General features: G+C 39.9%; 1 long non-coding RNA gene across 2 annotated transcripts in view; it reads left to right on the top strand.

Annotated features, from left to right (window-relative positions):
- Positions 1-13,447, top strand: part of LOC140663081 (uncharacterized) — a 150,710-nt gene extending 137,263 nt beyond the window's left edge. Inside the window, exons 4-5 of one of the 2 annotated variants that reach the window (XR_012046214.1) lie at positions 8,609-8,655; positions 11,953-13,447. This is a non-coding gene — a long non-coding RNA (uncharacterized lncRNA). The remainder of the gene's footprint in view (positions 1-8,608; positions 8,656-11,952) is intronic. The other variant, XR_012046213.1, reaches the window with a different exon arrangement.
- The last annotated feature ends 4,398 nt before the right edge of the window (positions 13,448-17,845 follow it).

Below are 17,845 nucleotides of genomic sequence, written 5' to 3' on the forward strand. Positions count from 1 at the left end.
AGAGTATATTAGAATATGTTTAAAGTAAAAAAGAAGAAGAAATAAGTCTCTTTTATATTTTTACAACTTTTGTTGAATTATTGTTAATTTGAAGTAAAAATTATCTAATTATCTCCCACGTTTTACGTATTATGAAACAATAATGCACGGAAATATAAACACTTGTTCATTGATCTAACATCTAGTCGTCGATCAATGACTCTCAGAAGCCGTTATTTGTATATAAAGCGAGCAGAAAAAAGGGGAAAGAATTAAAATTCATCGTTCGGCTCGAAAGGCATCGATCCGTTTTTCATTATCTCGAGCAGAACAAAGCATCATCGCGTTTTGCACTGTCACGTTCCACATTTTTCTTGAACAAAAAAAAAACAACGAGAGATGCAAAATAACTTGCGTAATTTGTAGATTCGATATCTCGAAACTTGCTTCTTTTTTATTGCGAATAATTCAATTGCATAAGAGGATCGAATTATTTTAATATTTGCACATTATGTCATCTTGTTTCATGTTTGTAATTTATGATTTTGGCATAAAAGAGTTTAAATTAATTTAAGATTTGAAGCTATAGGATGGACGAGTTTTATGACAGAGAATAGGCGAGAATGGTGGATGCATCGAAAGAAAGATTAGCTCGAGGGAGCGAGCCAATGAAACAGGAGCCCCTTACCATCCAGATTGGTCGACGTATTGTTTTAAGGGAGGCCCGACGCATGCGTGATCCCATGCGTAGGAGGACCGGCCACGGTTCACGGCCTACGCTCGATAAACTTTTTTCTCGCGATTTTTCTGGGATTTACCGGTCGCGGATTACTTGTCCATTCGAAAACTTTAAGATTTCATGTTTATTCATTGTTTATATTATGGAAATAACTTGAAAAAGCGGCAATTTTAATTTTTAATACGTTCTTAAAGATGTTTACGATTGAAATTTGTTATTTAAAATTATTTAAAGTGTCAACTTTGACATCGAGCTGAAGCTTTAGTTTTAAATCAGCAGTGCTTTCAAATTTATCACAAATTCTAAAATTATTAATAAAAACCAGTTTATGTAAAAACTTTAAACATTAAAACCAAAATCTTGGTTTAAATTTCCTCTTTTTCACGTCAAAATTCAAAATGTCAAAAAATCAAACAGTAGAAGAAAAATCTTAATTCTTCGTTTTCTGAAACTGCAGGATACTGAACTGAAACTGAAAGTTAGATGCAAGGGATTATTAGTAAAATCTCCCGCTGTAAAAAAAGGCAAGACAACCACGAAGATGAAAGATAAGGCAAGATAAAAAAAAAAAGAATAAAAGATAAAAAGAGAATTCTTAAAAAAAAACCATTTGTCGGTTTGAAAAGGCCGAATAATACTGTTATTTATTGTTAGCCCTTTGTGACTGTATTATGCGAAACAAATATGAGAAAGATTAATCCTCTTAACGATCAGTCCTACTTCGGAATTGTTAACCATTCATCAGGTCTATTTTTGCAACTTAAAAAATCATTTTTCAAGTTGCAAAAATAGACCTGATGAATGGGTAGTCAAAGATGAAACTATTGAAAAATTCTTTCTTCTTTGTAACAATTCGAGAAACATCGTTTGAGAAGAATAGGAATTAGTGAAAAATCATCTTACACTTAGTAAATAACCATTCAAAAGACACCGTTCAATTTGGTTGTAACGCGAAGCATCGATTCTATATACAAGACGCAAAATCTATCTCTAACTAGAAATCCTTATTTAAAATTTGTATGACGTAGCTCCTGAAAGCTGTTAAGACCCGGAGAGCAGAGGTGTGTGCATTAAAATCATCCGCGGCGTTATTATGCGACCGGGTATAAATAATGCAGCGTCGCACGTGGCGGGCCGCACAATGTGGCGACCACGGTGGCGAGGATTATCCGCTCTGCGTTTTCGCAGAAACGCGTTAAGCGAATCGACAGAGATGAGGAAGAAGCTGGAACCTGGAACGCGCGGCGATGGGTGAGAGGAAGAGAGAAACGAACGAGGAGAGAGAGAGAGAGAGAGAGAGAGAGAGAGAGAGAGAGAGAGAGAGAGAGAGAGAGAGAGAGAGAAAGAGGGAGAATGCAGCGATGGAAAAGCACGGCGAAGAAAGGCGATAGCGGCCGAGCGTGTTTGCTTAATCTCCGTCGACTTTATGTTGTTAATGAGCCGGATATGCTTTATGCGTTTGCGCGTACATGCGAACATTACGGAGATGCGGAACATAGTGCGGACGGAAAAGACAGGCGGATTGTCCGGTCCTCTATCACGGCGAAAATATTAGTAGACCGTTTCTTTGTTCTTTGACCGGAAAGCAGAAACTATATTTTTTTATTTCTCTGTATCATTTATGTAACTGTGAATGAATTTTTTAATTAATGGCTATTCAATTAATTGATTATTTAATCGATTCGTGATATTTCTCTCTCTCTCTCTCTCTCTCTCTCTCTCTTTCTTTCCCCCCTCTTTTCCTCCATCCCTGCCTCCTTGCTTTCTGATGAGTTGTGTGTGTTGTCAAAATTCTTTTATTGACGTTCATTGAAATTAAATACGTAAATTATGATATTATAATTTTTACTTTTCTTTCCCTGAATTTGTTATACATATAACGTGATTATTTGAATATTGTGTGTTGAAAGTAAATAATTATTACTTTGCAATAAGTACACCGAACAAAATAATTTAAATACATATTTTAAAAAAGAAATAAAAATTTGTTTGCGTGCATAAATTATGTTGAAGCATATTTTTAAGATGTTATTCATCGGAATCGGCACAAAATTTTACGAATATTTTAAAATACAAATAAAAAAATAAAAAAAGGATATGGACCTTTTGACCCATTTTTTTGACTTACTTTTTTCTGTTGACATCGAAATGCCTTAAATCGATTTAATCGTTATAAGTCATTATTGTAAATAATATGATTCCGATGCGATTTAAAAAATATGTATTAACAATCATTTTTATTCGTTTTAGGATTTTTCTCTATACAAAAAAAAGCCGTTTACCATCTTTGTTATAAAAAAAAATGTTTAATATACGTACCTATGTATCGCATACATTTCAACTCCGATTTAGGGTATTATATGTATGTATAAATACCATTTTTGTTTGTTTGAGCCCTTTTATATATATAAAAAAAAAAAAAAATCATGTTGATGGGAAAAAACACCATCTTCCATGGAAAATGGCCATACTCTTTTATTTAAAAAAAGTTTTTTTTTATAAAAAATTTTTATTTATTCTTATTTAGCTTTATTTTAGTTTTTTATTTAAAAATAAAGTCTTAGATATCCAGGATAGTGTGTAGAGATTATGACGAGAGAAGGAGGGTAAAAAGTATCAAAAACATACTTTTAAGTGTAGTTTTGTTTGAAACTTTTTTAGATCAATACTTACTATAGATACTATATTTATATCTACGATAGTTCAGATCTTCAGTTTTTGTCTTTATTGTAGAAAAGAGAGCACTCAATGGGAAACACTTTTTCTTCGATGCTTAACGCGTTCATTCTGATATTTATAAACTGGCTTGTATAAAAGTTTAAATAAAAGTTACAGATCTCAAGTATCGGACCCTAGTCGATTAAAATCGAAGAAGGGAAATATAACCGTTTACTTTCAACACAATTCAAATGGTCACCCGTAATACGCAAAAATCGAATTAAAACGTTTTTTTATCAAGAGACAAAGCAACGATTTGATCATCAATTAAAAGTGCAGCAACGTGAAACGTGCTTTCTCCAAAGCATGCTATACGAGAAACACTATCTAAATAGAACGTGCAGAGCAGGATGGTTGTTTCTTCGCGCGAGATGAATGCGAACTACGCGAGATTTCGACGAGCATTTTAGGGTATTTTCCCTTGAACCTAGGTTCACCCTCGATAAAATCCGGTACTCGCGCTATTTCGTAGCGCTTCCACGTTTTTTAACTGAAATTTCAACAAGATATTTGACGCGACTCCGCATTAATATACGTAATATATCAGGGACCCTTTTGTCGCGTCTTTCAACAGCTCGCGTCAAAATGAAAAAAAGAAATCGAAAGCGAAGCACAAGCTTGTGTGGAAGAGAAGGAGAGAAAGGATCGGCAGAAGGAACGCGAGAAAAAGAGAGAGATTTGTATAATATTTGTACATTACATGCGCAAGAGAGCGAGAAAGAGAGAAAGACAGAAGAGTCCAACACGAGATTCAAAATCGCTTGGCATGAGACAAATGTGTTTCACGATACGGAGACAAAACGTGAAGCACGACGACCGTTGTCGTTGACTCGTCGTCATTCCGTTAAGCCGTTTAAACGGTCGCGAGGTGGAGACGATGAGGCGGAAGAAGAAAGCGAGAAGGGCCGTGTAGCTTCGGAGCTAATGAAACGGCCGATGAAAGGGGTCCTCTTTTCTCCCCCGCATTCCTACACCGGGGCCCGGGGCGTCATTACTCAAAGGAGGTACTGTCGCGATGGCTCGTGGAGATGTTTCTAAAGGAAACTGCTTGGAGAACGCGCGAGCGCATCGAGAAACTGTATGATGCCGCGAAGAGATCTGTCAACCAATGATGCGCGTCGGCGAGCACGCTCTTCCGCCAGATTTATGAGCGCGATGCGTTTCTTACGATTCAGCAGCATAATATTTTCCCGCTTGTCAGAGCGAAACGCAAACCTTATTCCTACGATTTATGTAAATGCGATACAATTAACGCTCGCGAATCATGATATAAAATATAAAACGATTCTGCAGATGCAGCATGTTAAAAGAAAAGAGTTTTTTAACAATTGCATTTATATCGATATACAGAGGAATTATTGTTCCTCTTTTCGATTACACGATGCGATCTCCTCATCTTCGATTCTATCGGCAACTTTTCGAGCGGTGAAGAAATCGCGGTCGCTCACTCCGTCACGGAATAACGAGAACGCGGCAGGGAAGAGGAAAGAGGAAAGAGGAAGGACGGCTCTCTCGAATAACGCGAAGCGTAACACGTGGGCGCGGAGAGTGCCCGGAGAGAAGATAAACGGATTACGGGCGCTTTGTGTCAACGTGATCCGCGCTTCCCTTGCACCCGAGCCCCGCGTATGCCCGTCGTCCGACTATCTTCAATGCGATATTACGCGCTCCAGTGCTGGTAACACCGTTCGGTCTGCAGGACGCGCAAGCCGCTTCGGGCCGATAACCAATTTTCATTACTCTATATTAATTTCAGAGATGCTCACGCGGCCCCAGTGGTTGCCCGGTATCATACTAAAGTGCCCGTGAAAAAGATTGCGAGAAAAAACAGCATGTGCGAAAGCTATGCGTGAGAATATGCATATACATTTCACTTACAATTAGATATTCTGCAAGAAATTTATAAAGAAAATAAAGAAACCGAACATTCTCAAACATAAACTTGGAGTTTATCGATCGATTTAATATAATAATGCTAAGAATTAATTTTTTTTAATGAACGATGAACTTAAAGGATTCGAGTCTTGATTAAACATTTCGTGAGATGATTCTCGTTCTCATTATCTCGCTATTATAATATATTAATTTACCTCGCGTCGTGTGTTAATCTCTCGCGTCATTGGTTTATTGTTATTTTAAATCCGACCCACTTTGCAAACTTGTAATTACTTCGCTTTAAACGCCAACGAGGAACTTTCGCCTCCCTCTTTTCCTCCCTTCCAGAATGACGTGTCCGATTCTATGCTATCCGACTTTATTGCATACTATCCAGTTGCGACAAGGTGACCCAGTCATCGCACGATGTGACAGAGACGTCAGCATTGTGCGATCTAGAATCGTCGGTAATCGGGGTCTCTCTTGCCGGAGATGAGATCGAGGAGAGACACAGGAAGAGACGCGCGCGCGCGCGCGTGCACGTGAGACGTCGGTCGCCGACGGAGAGAAGATGACGGAGGAGGAGGAGGTGAAGGAGAGATGAACGTGGGTGGGTGTCCCCTCATGCGGATCCATCGCAGACGCATTCCCTTCTGCGAGGATATCTCCTCATTGTACTCACCCCTTAATCAACAGCTCCCTGCCGTCCTCTGTGGCCGTTCGATGCTTATTGATATAGCTCACCCTCTCCTCTCCCTTCTCCTCTCCAATCCGCCGTATATCTCCGATCATATGAACGCGTCCACAACCGCGTATATACACATATGTATGCATGTGTTATCTCCATCTCTGTCTCTCTCTCTCTCTCTCTCTCTCTCTCTCTCTCTCTCTCTCTCTCTCTCTCTCTCTCTTTCTATATACCTGTGCGTGCGCATGTACGTACGCGTCGCGTATGACGTCCCGTAGCCGCTCACTATGGGGTATTTGCATGACAACGTTGGTAAGCGCGTGCCTCTCTCCGTCCTTCGCACTCGCTAATTAGCCGGCGCCACATACCGGCCTGGATTAACGAGAATATTGCATTTTTAATAGAGTTCACCCCCTGCGGCTCACGCGGAACGAGCAACCCCTTGCCTCCTCCCTCCTGGATTCTTTCCCGCGCGGGAGTCTCGCGGTAGTGATTTCAACGACGACCTCGTCGCACGCCTCGTTGCCCGTTTTAAGGATCAACGCGAGAAGGACTTTGATGTCTTTCTCCGCGAGTGAACTCTCGGACGGATTTATTAAGGGACACGTAAATCGTGGCGAGCTTTCGCGCGGAAAGTCGATCGCATAAGTTACGCGCATCGTGAATAAAGCTAATATCTAACGTTATGACAGATTGAGAAAAACATCGGTTTTCACTGCCATTAATATTATAATATAATTGTTTTACACATATAAATTTCACTTGAAACTGTTAAAATATTTTCACAGCTCGTATAAGAAAATTTATGCTACTTTTTTTTCACACGCACAGAGAAAATTTAATATTAATTTGTGATATAATTTTAAATTATATTTTACTATTATAATGTAATACAACATAATAAAATTTAAAACTAACATCTATCGAATATGTTTTATTATTTGCCATAGTAAAAATTCGTACGTGCAAAATACATTATTGCTAAATCTCAATTTTTACAATTTGAAGTAAAAAAGATTGTAAACTGAATACTTATGCTTTCTTTTTTTTTCCACTTTCTTTATAGTACTTTCTTTTATTTAAGGACAATTTTTTATTTACAACATTTTTATCACAAAACTATATGAAATGATGAAGAAAACTTTGGCCGAAGAGTTGCCGAAACGCACAGATCTTGTCGAATGACAATTAAATGCGACAACCGAAACCAGAAGCGTACACACAATCCCGCCGTAAGTTCTCTGTCAATAATAAATGTAGAACATTTTGCGTATCACGTGTATGTAGTTCTCGATTGACCGCGTCTTATTTTTATCATCACTGATGATAAGGAAAATGCGTTTACAACCGAAAACTACGTACATGTGCCACATACATGCAGCTTTCAGTTGTGTATGTACGCATTTCCTTGACTGAGTTTAAAAAGCATTTACTTCTAGCTTCAGTAGCGTTCAATTATTACATGGTCGACAAAATCTGACACGATTCTTGCAAGCAACGCCTATCGCTTTCCCCTTTTCTTCGAGTTCTGAACGACCAAAGTTACCGAATTTGAAATGTTTACATGATTTTCGACATAACTTTTATTGTGACAACATTTTGGCTTTTTATCGCATAGATAAAGTAGTTTTTGTGAAAAATAACGATAAAGTCATATATTCTAAAATAAAAAAAGTTAATTTTTACTGTAGCATCCAGTAAAAATGTACTTGATATATATTTTTCTTTTTCTTTACAATACTAACTTTTATCCAACAAGTTTTTGTTTTATAACATAATATAATTTTACTTTGAGAGTGTAAAAATTATGTTAATTTATTTTTTTAAATTATGATTATAGCATTTAAGCTTATAAGTCCTTGAGATGGGAATTTTTAATTAAATTTTTCTCCATGTGGAGAGAGAGAGAGTTTTTGTATTATTCAAAATTTCAATACAACTTCCGGTAAATTTGCAAAACTATCGTGTGACGCGAAAGAAAAACTATTTATTTGCGAGGTATAAAATGGGCGAAGCTGCTTCACCGATAAGCCGATTTCTCGAGTTCAATTTGACACTGTACACGCAGGTCCGAGACCTGCAATAACCAATGCGACACCTCCGCTCAGCTCTCTCCTCCCGATGAAAGGGCTGTTCATCAGCGGGCAATTTTTTTCAGAAGGGGGATCAATTTAAACGCTCAAAGAAAATCCACGCGTATCCCTCGGGTACGCGGCACCAGTCGGCGGTCCTTCTCCGTTCAAGCTGGTTCGCTCGACCAGCTTCGCTGATTGCTGCTGCATTTTTGATGACCTCGTCCAAGAGACGAGAAGCAGAGGAGAGCATGCCTGTGCAGATCGACGACGGCATGTGGACCCTCTTTATCCCCGCGCGGAACCCTGTGCAAAGAGCGAAACGTTGAGATTGATATTTTAACAGGCGGATTATGTTAGAAGGGCAGAGAAGGTCTCGGTAGATTCGCTTTCACGAATAGGACACCAACGACGTCATATTCCTTGTCGTCGTGACGACGCTTAATCGATACTTACCTACCTACCCTAATACTGCCGTCATATTTCGTAACTGTTTTAAGAACTGGAACTAATCTCGAACTTTTGTTTCGCTTTCAGGTATCTGAATTGTAAGCCTGCCGCTTAGAAGTTCGTCTCGACCCTAAGTAAGTAATTTTTTTACCTGTCGTTTATAACAAGATGACTGTGAACCTTAAACAATAGTTCATGCAGTTTTCTTATTCATTTTTTATGTTTCTTCGAGATCATTATCCCTGAAAAATTTGAAAAAAAATATTTTTTCTAAAGTAGAATAAATTTGAAAAATAATTTATTTTATTATATTATCCTACGACCGTTTGTTTTCAAAGAATTGAATGGTGTTACAAATCGTGCGGAGAAAAATGATACACCAGTACGCAGTAGGGTTAAAGTCTTCATTTTTCTTGTTATACTTGCAACAACAACATTTATAAAATTCTGATTATGTATCGATGAATGATTATATCAGCGATCTGCTCGTTCCACGATATTATTATAGCGGTGGATCGATCTTTTTTCGTCGGAGGTATCTACATTCCGACGCTTTCGAAGCACGTTGTCGGCAAAATCAAAGCGAGCTTACGTGACTCGCTGCAGCAACGCTGTTAAACGTCTTCGGGTTCGTCTACGTGTTCTATATACAGAGACCGTTCACTAGAGACCGGATACGTATTAAGCGCTATCGCCGACGAGGCGTTATTAATCGAGTCATTGCGAGTCGAGGTGAGGATCTTCGACCTTCGCGAGACACGGGTGTGAGCGACTGTTCCTGCGTAAAACGACGAATGGGGGATCAGACGGCGTTATTAATAACCGATAATTTGATACGCTTCCAGCCCATCCATCCTGTCGTCTCCCGGTCCCGATCTTCCCTCTGGCGCACTTTGATACTCCATAGTCTATGTATATATATATATATATAATATATGTGTATGTGTGTGTATGTCTGTACGCGATTCGTCGATACACGCGTGTCAGTCTCACCGTGTGAGATCTAATCGAGAGAGTTGGTTCTGACACCAATCGATTCAGTACAAGGTCGAACGAACGTTCACTTTACGAATGTTTCGCCTTTTTACACCTTCGCAGTATTTTCTTTACTTTCTCTCATTTCTCGTGTCAATCGTTATCGAGTAATAATAAAAGAGAATATTGCATTATCGTCGATATGAGTAATACGGTGTCGTTGAGGATTACTTTATTCCATTATAATATCTTTGTAATATAGTTGAAATGTCAAATTTGTCATTTTGCAATCTCGTCAGTATAATATTGAATACGTTACTTAAAATCAACATAAGAATCAACATAAGGAGTTAACATAATACAACAGGAATATAAAAAAATACATCATAATTCAAATGAATATTTTATACAAAGGACATATAATATTCATTCCGGGATTTTCGTAGAAAACCAGTATAGTCATGGCCGGTAATCAGAAATACATTATCGGACAACCGACCGGCGTAATATGTTTGACCGTGTTTGAAAATGCCGTTTGTGTATCTCTCTTTCCCTTCCCCACGCCCCTCTTGCGTAGATGTATCCTTTTGCGCTTACGGGCGATCCCTGCTTTCCATTTCGTCCGCATTTGACAATCCGCGGAAGCGCTTTGATCCTACGCGCAGCTTTCACAGGATACGGCATTGATCTCGCGGCCAAAGTGGACGCGTTTCCGCCTAATGAGTTGTTCCTTGTTATTTCGGCATTCCTGTCGCGCGTGTAACTAACAAACATTTAAACTACAAGTCTCTTTAATTGGACCTATCTCATCTATGTGCGTATATGAATTACATTTCAAAATCGCTATTAATTATCTCACCTGATATTCCTGACAAATACAAGGATAATTAGTGCTTTTACGTACTGATATTATACATTTTTGGACACCGAGCGACTGATAAAGTGCAATTGCATTAATTGTATTAAATTGTTCTGAGAAAAAAGTCGATAAAGCATGATGTATCTGGCCAAGTTTCTACAACTTGCGAGATATGTTCAACGTGACCCCTCCGAACACACCGGCTCGTCGCTTTTCGTTTGGTTCCACTCAGTTCCTTTGCACGTCACTCCCTCGTAATTAATCATTCCTCCCTCTTTCCACCCTCGTCCCTCGCGGATCTCCTCTGGACGTCAAACGGAGGTAGCATGGCCGCTAGCTGCGTCGGGACAGCCACGTAATATACATCCCTCGCAAGTTCTATCTAACTACAGATTCACACTCGGTGCATTGCAAAAGTCCACCATTTGATGACACGATAGTCGCTGATGAATATTTGCGAAACGCACCCATACATATCTTTCTTGAAGAAAGATGGACACAATTTTTAATTTTTTTTTTTAATTAAATTAATTCTCTCGAAATAAACTCTAGTTTTCAAACATTGATATATTAACGATATTGATATGATTGATATAATTATTGGCAACGTCGCAGTTTCATCCACATAAAAAATTATTTTATATTTTATTAATTATGTATTAAATTTACTTGGTTCTATGTACACATATGAAACCTCGATATATTTGAATTATAATTTATAGTTTTATGAAGATTTTACGATAGGAGACATTACAAGGCACGCAGGTTGTTATAGGCACAATGATACAGTCTGCATAGAGAATTTATTTTAATCATCTCTTTTATCATGTGTTCAAGTGTTGTTAAGAGACCTCTTTCCTTTCGGTTAGATGCGAGATTTTTCTCTTTCCATTTTTTTTAACTATAATTTTTACGTACGGACTATTTTAATGAATTTCTCCAGCCTGTTTCTCGCAAGAAATCTAGCCGCGATTTGATTTAGGGCATGTTGGAGGAATTGCGAGAATACAAAAGCGTCGAAGATACTGGAATAAGCGCGGAACAAGTGCATAAAGTCGGCGTTTGAATGTTTTTTCGGTCGAGACAGAAAACTGTTACGAAATCGATAGAACAGGACGAGAAAGGGCGAGACAGCGCCAAGAAAATCATTTCTCGTGTAAGACTTCGCGTCACGTAAATGTAGTTCAAGAGACTCTTCGAGTATATTTTTTCTCCCGCGAAATGACTCGACTTTTCGAGATCTCTTGGTTCGGATGTGTGTCAAAGTAGAAACGCGGCCCGTTCAATCACGATGAGCGATCGGAACAGAGAAATATTTATGAAATATAAAACGTTGCAGAATGTGAATTCTACAAAATGAAAAACCCGTTATGAGAAATCGCTACGAATCATGATATTCTCTGGCTATGATAATACATTTCATAATAATTCCATGACTGTCCCATGATGTAATATCTTTTGATTCTTTGTGAAAAGATCTCGATATATTTTTCTTTTTTTTTTTTTTAATTTGTTTTTCTTGATGCTAATTTCTTTCGACAAGATCGAGCGACGGTATTTCTTACTGCTCGATCTTAATCGCGCTTTCTTTATTTAGCGTCTGTTATGGTCTGATATCAGAGCGACGACAAGACATGAGTGGATCAAGGCGAGGTAGAATAGAAGAATTGAAGGAGAGATACGCGCACGACCAAGAGAGCGAGGGACGAGGGTGTGACGGGAGAGATCAGTCGGGAAGAAAGAGAGAAAAGAAGCGAGCCGGGAAGGTGAAGAAAGACGGCCGACGACCGACCGGACCATTCAAAGTTCCCAGGAGGCAACAAAGGGCCAGCAACGAGCTGATCAAATTATCCAATTCATTTGGATTGGCGAGCGAGCGGGCGAATAAGTGCTCGCCGTTACCAAGAGGCCCACTTGAGCGTTCTCGAGCACCGTCGTTCGAGCTATGAGCCAAATTTATGCACGCTCCTCGCCACGCTTGGATGAAGAACCTCGTGAGATGCTCGACGTTAGAGAAAAAATATTGTTCACCCACAAGAGCGATTATTAGCCAATACGTAATTGCTAAAATAGAACGAGAGACGATTTCGCACAAAAATTATATACATGTTATATAATACATGTACGATGATTACATTGTTATACCGCGGTCGCAATAGAAAATTTATTCAGATATACTTATTTAGCTATTTTATACATATATCAATAATAATAAGTTTTGCGGTTATACAGACGCGCACGCATAGTTTGCGTCACGAACTTAAGATCGTTCGATATTACGTCGCGAATAAGGGCGGTAAGCGGTTAGATCATGGGAGGAAAGCGCGGGAGGGTGAACCCAGGGAGTCGCGAGGGATGGAAGCTGCGCCCGATAATGTCACAAAGACGTCTAAATGCACGACGCCGGCACATTTGTTTGCAAAGTCTCGCGGAAGGGTGGAAGAGATGCCGAGGTTGGGTGAGGGGGAGCAGGCGAGTGAGCCTCGATTTATCGCCATCTGCCTAACGACTCTCGACCGTGGCAAAATCGTCTGATAAAATCGTTCTTTCGAGGGAGGAGGAGGTGCTGCCTCCGTCACGCTATCGATTGTCGTCGAAGAAAAATTGCGTCTCTTAAGAGTTTTCGAGTTTAATCTTGCGAGGATTGCATGTGAGATTCGCTACATCAGCTGTAATATATTCCGAAGATTATATTTATAAAATGAAAGAATGTTAAACTAATGTGATAATATTCATATATGTATAAAAGGAAATGACGTCCGTTAGGAAGAAAAAATTATATAACGCAAGAAATTTCGAACATTATTATGTCATTGATATTGATATCAATCTCGCGTCAAACGATAGGCGAAACTACCGGTACAGCCTCTTTTTCCACGTTCATAAATATTTATCAGGATGCCGAGAAACACGATGGATGGATGCCGCGGAAGGTGAATTCGTCCGCGTTCCGACATTCTCTCGGAATTTAATGAACCGCACTGATTTTTCACAGGCGCGAATATCGAAGGGGAAGCTGTTTGTATTCGCTCCCTCTCCTGTCAGTGCATCTCTGCCTCTTCTCTTCCCAGGATCGACTAAAACTTTTACGAGAGGGCTGAAAAGAAATTTCTTTTTAAGTTTTAAAATTGTGCTTGATAAACGAGTATGTATGTACATAGTCATTTTTCATATAACTACATATTTATATCTCTTGTTTTTTATATTTATAATTATATATAATTTTATTGTACTTATTATTATTTTGATTTAAATTATTATTTGTATATTATCTTATAAATTTATTTTTTGTTCATTTAAATATTATAAAGAATATTCATGATGGTTATTTTTGGCGAAACCTGGGTCAGCTCCATAGATCTTTCATAAATCCACCCTGTAAGCCGAGCCCTGCCGATTCTTCTTCTCTCGTCGATTCGTTGGTTTTTTGGGATTTTCTGCTTGCGGGCGGTCTCTCCTTTCCGTTGCTCTCATCGAGCGATAATAATTTTAAAAGGGGGAAAGCAGGGAGGCCCTCGAGGTGTCGACTGGTCGAAGACGAATTATGGCCGCGTGACGTGTACCGTTATTTATGATTGTCGGCTCTCCCCCTCTGGTACCCCTATCGCTCCACGGTGCTCTTCTTCCATGTATATAGCGCGTTCGTTCTTCGCAAATTCGACGAGAGCCACATGATGTCGATGAATTGAACGGCTGAAATGGAATTTACAGAGTACAAAATAATCGCCATTGTAATGTATCATAGATTTGTGATATAGCATACAATAAAAATGATAAACTTGGAAATTGTGCAGCTCTCTCTTTCTCCTTTCTATTTACTGTTTTTTTTGTTAAACATTCTTACTTAGCCGAAGAATTTTAATTTTACTTCTAGTGACTGTAAATGAGAAAATTAATTTTTACATATAATATAAAATTTTAAGTAAATATATATATGTATATGTTCGGGAACTTATACAATATGATTATGAATCAGTACCTATTATTCACATGTACGCAGTTTTTGACGCACTTTAATCGAAATAACAGCACGAAACTGACGGGATATCAAAACGATAGATTGTCGCTGGACAAATTGGCGAAGGAGTCGGACGACATTAGAGGGCAGGAAAGATACCGAGCGCCGACAATTGGAGCAACGGTGGGTGACTCGATATCGCAGCGGCAGGCAACGGTACGCCACTTCAGGGCGGATCTGGTTGGTCAATCAGCGACGCATTGTACGTAACGAACCTCCGCACTCGCCGGAGTTTAATGCCCGTACGTGGACCTTGATGCGGACGTGTGTTCGCGTGGGTTATTAAATATGACAAGGAGGGAGGGGAGCGATGCCGTGGTCTCTTCAGTTTCCTGAACGTTCGACATGCTGCTCTGCTGTTGCGATTGCATGCGGTTACCGTTGCGCTAGAGATTATGTCTTCATGGTTGTCGGTATTGAATGCGAGAAGATTTAACAAAGTATAATTAATATTATATTTTATAATATATAGTTAAAAAATATGTATAGATAAAAAAGAATTTTTATTATAACGCGAATAATTAACATGCATTAAAATTTGCTACTTCAATAAAACTTTAACAAAATAAATGTAATAGTTTTACATAAATACATTTATACAATAAAGGATTAAATCATGAATATACCGGTCTACAACTCTCGCCGAAAATTAATCGGAAATGCGGAGACGAGAATCGGCAATTCGATGTCAGATACAGAACAGGCGGGAGGCCTAGCGCGAGCCAATCGTTTCGTTGCGATAATCGATGTTGCCACACGAGACGTTAAGCGGGCCATCGAGTGGGGTGATGGTTCCCTGTCGCACCGCGGAAGCGAAGACGGTGGCGGCAACGTCATCCAGCGCGGTGTCGCGCGCCCTGTTTTCTTCCCCGGTGAGGGTGGCGAGGCGTCGGTGGCGGTTGCGTCAGGCAGGAGGAAGAGGAGGGGGGGGGGGTTGGGTAACCAACTCGTGAAATTCAATTACCGAGTCCGCGGGGGTGGCTCTTGCTTAGAAACGTGCGAGAGAGGGTGGCCGAAAGGGGGTGGCGTCGTCGACGGGATGGAAAGGAACCCGGGGGGGAATCGGTTGACGCAAGAGGGAGGATTTGAGTGACAGCTGAGAGTGAGACGGGACGCGGGCGGTGGCGGTACCCGGCCTAACTCTCTCGCCTATCTAACGTCGAATCTTGCTTTCTCTCTCTCTTCTCTTCCTGTCGCCTTTCTCTTTCCCCGTCTCTATCCATCGACTATCGTTCCCTTCCTCCTTCCTTTCCGAGAAGCATCGCCAAGGGGAGATAGCAAAATTGAAATTGTACCTATACCGATATACGCTCCGTCGTTCGGTTTGGCGAACGGCTTTCTGACACAAGAGCACGTGATTCTTAACCCAGAGCCGCACTGCTTCTATCAAAAAGCGAAGAATATTCATTCACGTCGATACAAAAATTTTAAATAAAGCCAATTTTTCACTCATATATGTATTTCAATTTTTTTTTACACGATTTTATAAAATCACAAAATGAAGAAACATTCTTGCGGGATCGATCTTTGAAACGCGGATTAAATTTGGATACGCGATGACAGCATGCTTTATTATCCGGTTTCTTCCAGCATGCACGCGAGAGGATGAGCCGAATCGCGAAACTTTCTTTATTCGAACGCCGAACGCGACGCTCGGCATCGTGTTGGTTTTCATTCTCGGTCGACGATCGTTCTCGGTCGTGGCTCGGTTGCGATGCGCTGGACTGACAGACCGGAGGCTTCGGCGTTCATTAGCCGGCTATTCAGTTCAGCCACGGGCCAGCCGGCGAGGGTGGATTCTGACTCCGGTGGCTGGCTGCTGGAATGCCCGACGCGGTTACTCTATCTCCTCGCGCACATAATTACACGCGCCTTTCCAGACGCGTATCTCCCGTTCCTCCTGTCGACGCTTCATGTTTCTCTCTCTCTCTCTCTCTCTCTCTCTTTCTCTCTTTCTCGTTCTCTCTCACAGAGACAGAAACGAGTGCGATCGTTTATAGGAATTCGACCTGAGAATATTATGATCTCTTTAATTTTGTCACTACAACTCGACGATTATATATGATACGTTAATACAGATATTACAGACACTATACAGAAGAAAAACGATCAGGAATTTTTGACGGATTTTCCGCGAATTCGTCGCGAAAAGTTTCAGATTCTTGTGCGTGATCCTGCTATGCGATGGATTTTTCATACGTAAAGTCGGAGGACCCTCGCATGTCAGCTTCGATCGTTTCAATAAAAATATTTCCTTTCGCTCTGTATCCGAGTATCCAAGTAGATGGGGATTTCTCGGCGATCGGGGAAAGTGAGAAGCGCGAAGGGGAAGAGAATTGTGCGGCGAAAATATTTTCGTGGCTCCTTTTATAAGCTATGGTGTTTTTTATTAAAAATAAAAATAAATTGTAAAAGGTTGAGTTCTATTCAACAATTGATCGATTATTATTCCTCGTTCCTTTATAACAAAATTATCATAATTGTTTAAAATCACACAGTTTAAAAGAAAAGAGTTTGAAAGGTATTGATTTGCAAAATAGTTTTGACAAACCTTCTAACATCCCTACATCTGTTTCGAATACTGGAATAATAAATTGTCCGTGACACATAAAAATCTGATTTTTGCCTCTCGAAATTTTTTGGTGAGAATTTTTCAAATTTTTCGCTCTCAGGCATGTATGTCACGGGTAACGACGCGTCCGATGTGATCGAATTGCTTGAAAATATTATATAACATATCGGGAGAGTAGAGGAGACGCCGCGCGAGGCGAAAGCGAAGACGGATGAAGGAGCTAGGACGAGAAGAAGTGGCGAGAGAACCAAAAAGAGAGAAAGAGAGAGAGAGAGAGGCGAATGGTAGCTACGCAAGAGGAACGCGAGCAAAAAGTCTCTTTCCACGGGGTCTCTAATAGAGGCACGTGACGATGCACTTTCCGCGACCTTTGCGCTCATCTTTCCTCCGGTCCATCGACTTCCACCGTCGTCCTCCCGTGGACGGCAAAGAACCCCTTCTTATCCGCTTCGATGACGTCTACCGGCGATTGCGACGAAGAAAAGACGGGACAGCCGGTGAATCGAACAGAGGCCAACTACACACTACTGGTTCTGATTACTACTTCTTCGTCGATGAATAATTGCTATCGCACCGTACGTCCCTCTTCGAGTGAATTCGCGCGTTTCACGATGTAACTCGTACACCGCGGAGGCATAATACTTCGTCGCGTCAAAGTTGATAACATTATAATAGATATCATAATTACTAAAGCGCGAATAATTTTCTATATTATTTTTACATTCTTCGTATTTCTAAAAGAAAGTATTGCAAATATATGAATGAGTAGACATACATGCAAGTATGGATACCGCTTATACGAGTTCACAGAAAAGCAATGAAAGATCTTATAACAATGTTTTTTTTTTTTTTTTTTTTTTTTTTTCAAATACTATGGTACCTAAGCGATGTATGCATATT

This window comes from Anoplolepis gracilipes, chromosome 2 (genome assembly GCF_047496725.1).
Source record: "Anoplolepis gracilipes chromosome 2, ASM4749672v1, whole genome shotgun sequence".
NCBI lineage: Eukaryota > Metazoa > Arthropoda > Insecta > Hymenoptera > Formicidae > Anoplolepis > Anoplolepis gracilipes.